We start from the raw sequence: 10,038 nt of genomic DNA, 5'->3' as shown, positions 1-10,038 counted from the left end.
TTGGCCCGTATTTTCACCTCATATTTGAAGTCGGAAGAGCCGATTCCAGAGTGGTTGGTAGAAGGGCGCACAATACTCCTGCCGAAAATAGGCAACTTAGCTCACCCGAAGAATTACAGGCCAATAACTTGTCTGAACACACTTTACAAGATATTCACAGCTATCCTAAAAGATAGGATTGTTCGGGCAATTGAACCTGTGTGGCAAGAAATGTATGAAAAACGAGGCTCAAAGAAAGGCGGAGCCGGATGTCGGGAGAACCTGCTCATCGACAGATGTGTCTGCAAAGATGCAGCATTCTACCAGCGTGACCTATCGATGGCCTGGATTGCTTATCGGAAAGCTTTCGATTCGACCTCCCATAGACTTATCATCTGTCTTTTGGAAATCTTAAAGGTTCATCCGCAAATAGTTGGGTGCATAGAGAGATTGATGCCGCTTTGGAAAACCAGATTTACTATCTCATCTGGAAAAAATCGTGTGACAACTAACAAGGTCACCTTTCAGAGAGTTGTCTTTCAGGGCGAAACCATGAGCCTACTCCTTTTTTGCCTTACATTATTGCCACTATCTCTGGCTCTTCGCCATTCCGACGGGTACTTGGGCGGCAAACTTGCAGATCGAAAGTACAAGGTCACCCATGTATTTTACATGGAAGATCTTAAGTTCTATGCTAAAAACAGAGAGCAACTGCATCTAGCTCTGGGGATTATCGAACGATTTACTAAGGAAATTGGAATGGAATTTGGGTTAGACAAATGCGCCAAGGTTTATTTGAAACGAAGAAAACTTAATGGCATCCCTGAAGATCCTGAGCTCGTTGATAGAAGCGCCATACACCTTTGCGCTGGAGAGACTTACACACTTACACATACCTGGGCGTGGCACAGAGCCGCATTCAGGATGTGACATCTATAAAGGATACTCTCCGAAGCAGATACAAACATCTCATCCGACAGATTTGGCCTTCCGAACTGTCGGCGAGGAACAAAGTATCTGCAACAAACATGCTTGCCGTCCCCGTACTACTCTATTCATTTGGAGTAGTTTCATGGACGAAGAACGAGCTCAGATCCTTTGATATCGGGATAAGAAAGGTTATGCACATGAACAAAATCACGCATCTTAACTTTTCCGTTCCGCGACTGTACATCTCACGTCGTCAAGGGGGTCGCGGAATATTGAGTCTTGAATGTCTTCACAACAGGATTATTCAGGGTACAGCACATAGAGTTGCAAATGGAAGAGACCCTCTTCTTCAAATGGTCAGGAATCACGAAGAAGTGGGCAAAGGAGAGTTTCTATACATAGCAGCGGAGGAGGCTGCTGAAACACTCGGACTTGACTTCAGTATTAGGGGTGAGAAAAATGCATCAAATCTAATCTATCTCGAGTACTCACTCCTGAAAGCCCGGATTAAGAAAGCACAAGAGAAAAACTTTCGTGAACAGCTCCTAGATAAGAGGATGCACGGTATCTTCCACAGAAATGTAAAGGATCAGTCAATGTCTTGTGAGCTAACGTTTGCTTTCCTTAAATCGCCCGGATTGAAGTCTGGTACAGAGGGTTTCATTTTTGCATGCCAAGACGGTGTTATTTCCAACTTAACATACCGTCGCCAAATTTTGAGCAAAGACATTCCCGATGATAGCTGCAGGGCGTGCCATGCACACCCCGAGCATTTAGCTCACATACTATCTAGTTGTCCAACACACGCGGGAACGACCTACATTCAAAGGCACGATGCGGCACTAAGAGAACTTTATAACTATCTCTGTGACTCCTACGGCATTCACCTTAATATCGCTCCTCTAAATGCTCCTAGGGAAATTGAAGCAATTGTCCAGAATGGGACGTGCCGTATATACTGGAACTTTATATTCTCGACAATTGTTTCTGTTGCTCACTCGAGACCTGACATGGTTCTTCTTGACTTCGAGAAGCGAACCATGTTCGTTATCGAATTTTCGGCACCAGCTGACAAAAACATCATAGCCAAGGAGAATGAAAAGAAAGAGAGGTATCGAGACCTTATAAGGGAGTTGCAACGATTGTACCCGGAATATTCTGTTAAACTGATCGTCCTTATCATCGGCGCCCTTGGAGGTGCCAAGCTTTCACTTGCTAATACCCTAAAAAGCATCCCTGCGTGTCAACAATATGCTAGAACACTTGCGGGAAAAATGCAGAAGGCGGTTGTCCTTGGGTCGCTCCGTGTTCTTAAGGTCTAAGAGGCTTTTGCTGGATCGTCGTATTGATTCCTTTACAGACTGTAACCACCTATCTCACGGTTGTGAGACGTGGTTATGGCTGAAATTTTACCGCGATTTCGCTGGAAGCGGGAGCAATTTTTCAGATTAGCACCCGCTCCCGGCGAAATCCTGCGGTTGTCCTTATGACAAATTTTTAATTATATATATATGTTTACGGTGTTTTTAATTTTTCAAGTAATTTTCAACAGGTTTCAAAAGATTTTAAAGGGTTTGCTATATTTGAGGATATTTTAATAGATTTCATGGAGTTTTTAAATGATTTTAATATTTTAGCATGAGATTTTAAAGTATCTAAAATATTTCATGTTTTTTTTTTAATTTCAAGACCTTTTCAAGAGCTTTAAAAAATTTCAAGAGATTTAAAAAGATTTGTATGGATTTTTAATATTTAAGGGAGTTTTAAAAGACGCTAAGGAATTTTCAATTGAGACTCCGGATTCAATAACCACACATAAAATTTTACCGAGCGAAAAGCAAGTTCCCCTAGAGGCTTCAAAACAAATTTTCGATTTAAAATTTTTTAAGGACATATCCGGACGTTAAAGTTTATTGCGCATCTTTTTTCCCCTAGACAAACAGTTGTAATTTTTGTAGTTTTCGAAATAAAGCCAAAAAACTGACTTTTTTAAAGAAGTCGATTTTAATCTGTTTTTCACTTCAACTCGTGCTCAGTGCTTCAGTTTTTGAAATTTTTTAATACAAATTTCAGCGAATGTGTTTCAGAATATCCTTCGATTGACAATGTAATGGGAATTCAAAACTATTGTTTTCAAAAATCGTTATTAATTTTTTTCTGATACTCGGCGCGAATCGAACATTTGTAACTTCCAGCGTTTCGTTTAGCGAGGGAATTTGGAGCAGGGTAATAACTCTCATCGCAAAAATGCGGTGAAAGGTGTAATGAAGTTGTTTGGAAAGTTTCAAATCAAAATATTTGATAGTTTAGGAGTAGTTATGATTTTAGTGAACGTCAGCGCTGGAGTCTTTGAGCGTACTATGTACTCTGAGACAATCGAAGGACATCCTAAAGCACATTCCCTGAATCTTTCATTTAAAAAATTTAAAAACTGAAGCACTGAGCACGAGTTGAAGTGAAAAACTGATTAAAATCGACTTTTTCAAAAAAGTCAGTTTTTTGGCTTTATTTCGAAAACTGCAAAAGCTAAAACTTTTTGTCTAGAGGAAAAAAGATGCGCAATAAAATTTCACGTCCGCGTATGTCCTTTAAAAATTTGAAATTGAACATTTGTTTTGAAACCTCCAGGGGACTTCCTTTTCGCTCGGTGAAATTTTATGTGTGGTTATAGAATCCGGAGTCTCAATTGATTACAGCAATTTAATATGAGATTTTTAAGGATTTTATATATTTTAGGATATTTTAATAGATGTCAAGGAATTTTCATTTAATTTCAATTATTTAGAATGAGATTTTAAAGAATTTGAAATATTTCATAGTTTTTTTTTTCAAATTTCAAGATATTTTAAAGATCTTTAAAAAATTTTAAGAGATTTTAAACATTAAATTCGCCAATTTCTTTCAAATGGGGATCGATATGTAAATAGAAGACCACCGAAGTCTTCCGAAGCTTTCAGATCGGCAATCATTCTACAGCAGGAAACCGAAGTCGAATCTTGCATTTTTGGCTTACACACGAACTCACAGTGGTAATCATGCACCTTCTGTTTTGCGGCTCCTAAGCGGTAGGTATGGTGAGGGTAAATTTCAGGCTCGAGCTGGCAGCTCTGCTGGAAGAAGTTGTTGCGCGTTACCCGTTTGGGCATTGTTACACAATCTGAGAGAAATTTCACATGAATTGAATTTAGAGTGACGTTTATTATATGTGGGGAAAAGCCCGCAAGCGGGAATAAACCACAAAATCCGATAATTAATTTTATGAGAGAAAAGTAAAGAAGAAGAGTGGGAAGGGGTAGATTGGTCGAAGAATGAAATTCTGTCTTAGACTCATATCATGAGGAAGTCTTTTGGCATCGCGTGCTTGCGAAGCGGATCAAAATCATATTTCCCGAGAGAGAAGATATGTTTATAAGGTGATAATGATGCTGATTCATAGAATTTATTGGCGGCTTCTTTGATACACTCTGAAATATAAGGTAATTGAAATTCTCTGTGAAGGATAGAGTTCTTGGTGTGTCTGGGGGTTTTTGTGATGCGCCTGAGGAATTTATTTTGTATAATCTGGATGTGATTGATGTTACTTTTTGACGAACCACCACAAGAACAAGCTTTATTTTCGAGAGCATATATTTAACAGATCACCCCTCTGCTTTCTAAACTATTTAAAATTAAAATAATTTAACTTTTAATTTAAGAAATTTTCAGCTTATAAAAAAATTTAATTGCACAATTTTTAATATTTCTAGCTTGAAATCGCTTAAAAGGATTTACAGCTCAGTTTTGATTACTTGAAATGCAAAATTGTTTATCTTCATAGTTCGAATTTGTTTATTTCATTGACCGTGAAAAAGTTTGCGAAACGGGAAAAACTAGAGAGCTTTTTTTTATGTGATTAAAACAGTCACCGTTCTCAATTCGTATACATCACATTTTTCGTCATGGGAAGTCAGAATGAGAATTAAAAAAAAATGGAATTCCTCGAACATACTTTTCCAAGAGAGATATGATAAAAATACAAAAAAGGGAGTTTTTCTCAAAACTAATTAAAAATTGGGTCCTATACCGCTTGCGCAAATTAATCTCATATAGCAGTAACTTTTTATTTTAAAAAATATGTATTGAAGTAAACAAAAAATACATCAGCTTAACTTGCAAAATCAGGAGCTCAAGTTTACTTCAATCATAGTCAAATCAATTTTTCATCATACATCGATCGAAAATCCGACTTTCGATGCCTGTGGGGCGGGTCGAAAATCGAGTTTTCTTGTCTAGGGTAGAAAACTTGATTGTCGACCCGCTCCACAGGCATCTTAAATCGAATTTCAATCATCGGCATGTAATAAAAATTATATGCATAACTCGGGTGGCCTTCGCTGCATTAATTTGAAAATTAGCATAAAAGCAAAATTGGACCTCAACTTACAGAAAAATTTGAGAGGTCCATAGTATTCAGCCCGTATTTTCAACTTAATTCTATTCTAATACCGTCAATTAACGAAGCACACGTGTGACAAGATACGAAATTATAAATTAAATTCAAGTCCGTGTTTATGTAAAAATTTCTTAAACAACAAAATACTGAAAGCGCAATTATTTTATTCCAGTTGCAATAGGAATATTTAATATGAATGCGGTTTCAATAAGCCTATTTATCCTCGTAGCAATGTTCGCTACAATAACAGAAAATGCTATATTGTAAAAACTGCATTATTCTCGACTTTATGTGGGCTAAACTGCTGTCTTTGATATTGTACGAGAACTTGCTAAGATCAAGGGCTTGGCCAATCAACTTTTGAACGTACACCAGATTTCAATATTTCAAAGAAGTTTAAGGAGTTTTCTAGAATTTCCAGAGATTTTGAGGTATTTCAAAGGATTCCAAGGGAGTTTATGGGGTTCCATAGGATTTTAAAGGACTTCAACGAGTTTTCGTAGATTTCGAACCTTCGAAGTTTTTCAAATGTATCACGGGATTTTAGATATTTAGACATTCCAAGGAATTAGAGAGAATAGTAAGGAATTTCAAGAAATTTCATAGGATTTAAAAGTTTTCCGAGATTTTCAATATTTTCAAGGAAGTCTAAATGATTTTTTTTTCGTTTTGACCAATTTGATTAAATTTCAACAGTTTAAAAGAATTTCATATGATATTAAAAGGTTCCATGGAATTTCCAAGGTTTTTAAGAAATTTAAAAATATTTTATGGGATTTTAAAGATTTGAGGGGATCTGAAAGTATGCCACTGGATTAAAAACAATTTCATATCATTTTAATCATTTTCTATGCTGAAGGTGAACACAGATTTCATGAATAGTCAATTCTCGCGAATGTGTTGTAAACTCATTATAGCATTTTTGAAATATAGCAGTTTCTGCCATTCTAACAAAAACTGCTGTAGTAAAAATAGGTTCTGTTGCATGCAGAATAACTAACATAAAGAATTTCTCTGATACTCATATAAGTAATTAATACGTTCAGCCACATTTTTTCAAGTACACAGTAATAAATTGTGGTTATTTCTAATATCAATCAATAATAAATGTGCAAAGTGGATGAGACCTATCATATTCTGTATATTTCTGGTCCCAAACACAGAATATGAAATCGAAATCTGCCAATCAGGTGATAATTTTGAGAAATTGCATGTCATAACGAAAAATCTACTAAAAATAATACATCTCGTTCGTGTTGCACCTTCAATGTCGACCTGTATAATTAAAACACAATACTCTTTGAAAACATGCAACTGAAGTTTACAAAGTAAAGAGGTAGTAAATATGAATCGTTCGTTATTGGATTCATCACAGTTCCATTTACTTAGGATTAGCTTTGGCCTGCTTAACAAGTGTTTGTGCAAAGTTATTTTGCATTTAAAATTTAAAATTCAGTGAAGAACAACTGAGATTCTAGACATAGCTTATTGTTGCTTTGCTAGTACGATTAAATCACTATATTTTGTGTGCATATATATCACGAAATATTTGGCATGTTTGATTCAATAAACTTTTAACTCTTGCTTCTTTTTTGTCTGCTAATGTGAAAGTTGGTTTATATATATATGTGTGTGTGTTTGTGTGGGTGTGTATACGCTCGTATACGCAGTGACACTGACGCAACCGGAATCTTTATGCAGTCCACTGCAGATGAGCAATCTCTATGAAAATGCGGTTTGCGACATAAGGACATAAATATAGAATTTTTTCAGTATCCCGAAAAATATTTGTACGAACTATTCAACATGCAACTTTGCTTAACAGGAAGTTTTTGTTATCAAGATACTTCCCTTTCGTTACCTTTCTGGCATTCCAAATTCAAGCATAATTATAAATATTAACATATCTCCTTTCATATTTTTTAAAGGCCACTTCATTACATTTATTTCTAATCTTATCATTTTTTAGTTTTAATGTGCAACTATTACTTTGATTAAGTTTAAAAATACATCCCTTTTATTTAAATTATTAAATACATGTTGAAAATATTGATTTTATCACATTCAAATTTCAAATTAAACCGCAACTACTATACTACTACACCCCCTAGTGGCAATTTTTGGAAATAACAGGAAGCTTCAATAAGGAAACTTTTCCTTCCATGAGAGTCCCTGGACACATGTATATGACCGTGATACACACACACACACACTCACGCACACACACTTTTAAAACAAAACTAGAGTTAAAAACTTAATTTCTTAAATAAAAATTCTCTCAATTTCCCTTTATCAAAATGAGGTTTCTCTCTCAGGTGTTCACATTTTTTGTACAAGATTCTTAAGAATGAATGATTTTTTTATTATCGAAATAATTCAAATGCTAAGGGCAATTTCATTATTTCAAAAATCTAATTAAAATAGGCCAAAATGTAGAAAAAACCGTTTCTTTCAAATATTAGAGGCGACATCGGTGTCTAATGAAAAATGCATCTGTTAAGTCTAAATTCGTAAATTATTTTTTGAATTTAACCTTTCGTGTGTTATGAAAATTTTTACCTATTTTGCAAAGTAATGTTATAAAAGTCTAAAAACGAACTACTTCTTTTAAGATTTATATTTGCGTCAAATGTAAATATGTATAGACTCTGCTTGTCTTCCCGTAGAAAAGTAAAAATATGCTTTTGCTGTAAGTTTCTTTCCTACCTTAGCGACTCTAAAGAAAAGTTCTTGTCATTTAATTTAATTTTTAAACTATACATACTTATGTGCGTACAGTCTGTTCCACTTTCGAAGGTATGCGTTTTCTCGAAAAGTTTTGATATTTTGTCCATTTTTTTTCTCGATAGTACATTTAAAGGGCTATAACGCACTCACCTAATAAATTATTTAGTCCCCATTGTTATCCAGAATAGCCTAACACCTCCTTAGCATGCTCTCGACCAGTTTTTCTGCAGTCAGTAGATAATAAGTGTCATGTCTCCCAATGTCAACATAGTTGCAGTGAGGGAACTTGCAGGCGAGCTCACCGCGTTGATCTTAGCAGATCTTAAGAAGATTTTTGGACCCAAAAATGACGATAGGGTCCTAAGAGAAAAAACGACCTTAAAGATCAGAGCCGTCACCACGATCTGGAAAACTGAAAATAGGAGGAACACGATGAGCTGGCCTGCAAGTTCCCCCAACGAGAACCCGATTGAAAAAGTCTGGAGAATAATGAAGAGAAAACTTGCAGGATAGCGTGTGTTCACTTTAAAGCACCTCTGTCGATATAGGGAGACATGGCGCTCATTCTCTACTGACTATGCAGAAAAACTGGTCGTGAGAATGCCGAGGAGGTGTCAGGCTATTTTGAACAACAATAGGGACTGGACAATTTATTAGTTGAGTGCGCTCTAGCTCTTTGAATGAACTATCAAGCAAGCCAAGTACCACTACAGTTGTCCGTGGTGGAGGGGAGGTGACACCCCTACTTGGCGCGTCCCCGGGTGGTAGATAGGGGAATGCTCACTGGAAACAGAGGGTAGGGCTGAAATAAAATAGGCTCCGTGGACCAAACACACTAAGATCCCCAAGTCAAGGCGTGAACAACCGTGCCAAGGACTGAGTGGCACCAGGGAGTGATGTCTCAAACGGTGTCTCTAGGATACCAGGTCGCCTCCTTGAGTATACAGACCTTACCCCCGCATGCGGGGGTGGACCTTTACTTCCCTAGGTACTCGTGGGAATACTACGGCGAAGAATGAACAAAAATTAAATCGAAGTGAGAGTGAGGAGCTGTATGAGGAGGAGGAAGTGAATGAGGAGCAGATATTTAACCAAACCAGAGTGGACATTGGAGACGTGCAATCATACTTTACTAAGACACTAGATCTCATAAAGGAGCTGACGGATGTCACACGAGAAATGAGGGATTTCTCCGACGCCAGGAGCAACAAGTTCCGGCAAATAAAGGAGGGAGTGGTAAAGGCGGAAGATTTAGCGAAGCAGGTGAAATGGAAGACTGAGTTCAATGCAGGGATGATGGAGTTCATTCTTGAAAAGGTGGACAATCTGGAGGCATGCAGGAGGAAAACCCGCATGGATACGAGCTCAAGGCGGGACACAAGCCTTAGCGGGACTCCGACGGAAGATGCTGGAAGATAAGTCTCTGCGAGACTTATCTGCTCAGGTCATCTCAAGGTGGGTTGGGTGTCCTGCAGGATAAGGAATAAAAAGGAGGTAACACGTTGCTACCACTGCCAAGGCTTTGGCCACTTAGCAGTCAAGTGCGAAGGTCTCGATAGGATGAATGCATGCAGGAGATGCGGTACGGAGGGCCATAAGTCTGCAGAGTGCGTTGGTACACCACAGTGTTTCCTCTGTGCCGCACGAACGGAGAAGATCCGGACGACCATCGTCCGGGTACACAGCGATGTCCTTCCTTTGAAGAGGCCACCCTTCCAAGGAAGCCTCCAAAAGAAAGAGAGAAAGAAGTCCAGGTTGGCAAAACATCAAGGATGCCGAAGCTCGGCGTAGTAACCTTACGCCCATGTTCCTGAGGTAAAGCGAAAGCGGATTCCGGGAGCATGCCTATTTGTGCATCTCACGTGTATGCATAATTTATATATAGACGTGATATGTGTATATTGGGCTCGTGGTCCCCAAGGTTCGAATGTGGCTGGTGTATGATCATTTTTACGTTTTACCCCTTTTAT

General features: G+C 37.7%; 1 protein-coding gene across 8 annotated transcripts in view; it reads right to left on the bottom strand.

Annotated features, from left to right (window-relative positions):
• The window catches only part of LOC117181335 (lysophospholipase D GDPD1-like), an 86,504-nt gene that overhangs the window by 39,596 nt on the left and 36,870 nt on the right, over positions 1 to 10,038 (bottom strand). The window contains exon 8 of one of the 8 annotated variants that reach the window (XM_033373896.1): positions 6,055 to 6,616. The exons of 6 other annotated variants lie outside the window; for them this stretch is intronic. The gene's annotated coding sequence lies outside the window, so the exon portion shown is untranslated. Of the gene's footprint in view, positions 1 to 6,054; positions 6,617 to 7,400; positions 8,058 to 10,038 lie in introns of those variants that run through there. One more of the 8 variants, XM_033373900.1, reaches the window with a different exon arrangement.

This window comes from Belonocnema kinseyi, chromosome 10, assembly GCF_010883055.1.
Source record: "Belonocnema kinseyi isolate 2016_QV_RU_SX_M_011 chromosome 10, B_treatae_v1, whole genome shotgun sequence".
In the NCBI taxonomy this organism is placed as follows: domain Eukaryota; kingdom Metazoa; phylum Arthropoda; class Insecta; order Hymenoptera; family Cynipidae; genus Belonocnema; species Belonocnema kinseyi.
This window is presented reverse-complemented; position numbering and strand designations above follow the sequence as displayed.